This window comes from Vombatus ursinus, unplaced genomic scaffold (assembly GCF_900497805.2).
Source record: "Vombatus ursinus unplaced genomic scaffold, bare-nosed wombat genome assembly UNPS02010548.1, whole genome shotgun sequence".
Classification (NCBI taxonomy): Eukaryota; Metazoa; Chordata; class Mammalia; order Diprotodontia; family Vombatidae; genus Vombatus; species Vombatus ursinus.
Genome location: NW_020950326.1, coordinates 20,593,099 through 20,595,276, shown reverse-complemented (window position 1 = coordinate 20,595,276; position 2,178 = coordinate 20,593,099). Strand labels below are relative to the sequence as shown.

The 2,178-nt window shown below is 33.6% G+C and overlaps 1 non-coding gene across 1 annotated transcript; it reads right to left on the bottom strand.

Annotated features, from left to right (window-relative positions):
• Positions 1-1,694: 1,694 nt before the first annotated feature.
• LOC114037800 lies at positions 1,695-1,858 on the bottom strand. Its single transcript, XR_003568507.1, has one exon. It is a non-coding gene; the product is annotated as a U1 spliceosomal RNA (small nuclear RNA).
• Between the last annotated feature and the right edge of the window lie 320 nt (positions 1,859-2,178).

Sequence of the window (2,178 nt, the reverse complement as noted above, 5' to 3'; positions counted from 1 at the left end):
ATATGATGTACATCTTTGACAGCACCTGAATAAAACACTATTTCCTATAAAAAGCATAATAACTGCTTTTGACAGTATCACATGCTTAAGTAGTACGTGGATTGTAATTGTCTCACTAATTAGCATTCTTTGGAAAGTTGATATATCAAAAGATTTGGTTCTAACTCTAACAAGTACACAGCCAATTTAATATTTCAATATTTTTAAAAAATAGTTACACAGAAAATAAAGTTCATTTTTTGAGTAAACCAAAGCAAATATCTCAAAAATTACTGGTGTTTTTAAAAAATTTTATTTAAATAAATGAGGACTATCTGAATAGCTGTCACCAAGAGGAAAACTAACAGAAAACTTTTGATACATCCCCTCCCAAAAATGACCATGTCATTTTTTTTTTAATTTTTAAAATTTGTTTTTAGTTTTCAACATTCACTTTGAGTTCTAAATTTTCTCCCTCTCCCCAAGATGGTGTGCAATCTCATATAGGCTATACATGTACAATCATATTAAACATATTTCCATATTAGTCATGTTGTAAAGAATTAAAGCCAAAAGGTAAAAATGAGAAAGAAAAAACAACCAAAAAAAAAAAAGAGAAAATAGTATGCTTCGATCTGCATTCAGACACTATAGTTCTTTCTCTAAATGTGGATAGCATTTTCCATCATGAGTCTCTTGGAATTAAGACCATGTTCTGAAAAGTCTTCTTGTTGAATAAAAAGAAAAGTGCCGAGTCATTTGACACAACTAACATCATTTTTTAAAAATCTAGTTCCTATCTCTATTATTTCATTCTGTATCATGCCTTTAAGCATAATAGTTTCCTTATCTCTTACAACCCTGTTTTCCTTCATGAATGCCACTCTTTTAGATTCCCAGTCACATCAAATTCTGCTCCAGCTCATTTTAACAATGTAAATATTATTTTAAATACTTCTTTTAACAACTTGTTAGATTCCTAATTCTAGTTAAGTCTTAACACTGATTTCTAATTCATATTGCTACCCTCTTGTTTTATAGGTTTTTCCAATTCACAAGCATGATTATGTTCTTCCCGTCATCATAATCTTGTTTTGTTTTTCTCCCTGATCCTTTTGTAAAAAAAGGGTGTGATTTTATATAAACTATATAAATATATAATTTTATATAAACTTCAACGAACATGACCATTTCTATATTCAAAGGAAAAATGACAAAGAGGCTTGCCTGTGAATCCATGAGTCTTTACTGCAGTCTGCCTCTTTTTTCCCCCCTAAAATTCATAATAAAATTCAACATACTCCTTTTCTGTGCCTTCCAATGGAAGGACATCCTCTTAATTTTCAATTTTTGGCTACCAGGAAAAGAATTACGAATATTTTTGCACATTTCAGTCTTTTTCTGAGTTCTTTGGTGTATTGGGCAAACTTTAGTATAGCACGATCTTCCTTATTGGAAAAGATTTTTTGGTTCGTTTCGAAATTTCGAGAGAAATGATCTTGTTAAGAGTTTTTTCATGACAGAACTGCTGTATGAGAAGTCCATATTTCCTGCCGCTATTCAGAAACAGCTTCATTTGAATTAATTAGATTTATTTGAATTATTTTATTAGAGACAGTCTTTCAGCACGGATTTAACACCAGTAGTCAGTGTAAAAGACCGTGTAGAAAAACCAAAAACTACGACATAATCGATTCCACTTTTCGAAACTGTATTAGGTGAGAGCACGAACGCAGTCCCCCACTACCACAAACTATGCAGGCGAGTTCACTGCATTTTGGGAAACCGCACGGGTCAGCCCATCCGGAGTGCAACAAATAAACCTGGCGCTGGGGAAACCAACTTCGTGATCATGGAATCACTCCTGCCAGGTAAGTATGTTTTCATATATTACACTTATTTTCTCCCTCAATATGTTCACACATTATACACACGGTCAGTAACACAACAGTTTGATATCCCACACAGCAAGCTCCAGGCACGCAAACCACAGAAATCTCAAAGCATTTCAACGTCGCAACGTGGCTTCATTCAAAGCAAATTGGAACTTGGACAAAGAAACGAGCTGCCTTATGAAACATTAGGCATATCCTTCTGGGGCGAGAGCAGATTCGTTTTACCGTTGAGTTGGTTTAGTTTTATTTTTTATTTTCATACCGAGCCCATCCCTAATTTACAATTATGCTGGTTTTCTATTCG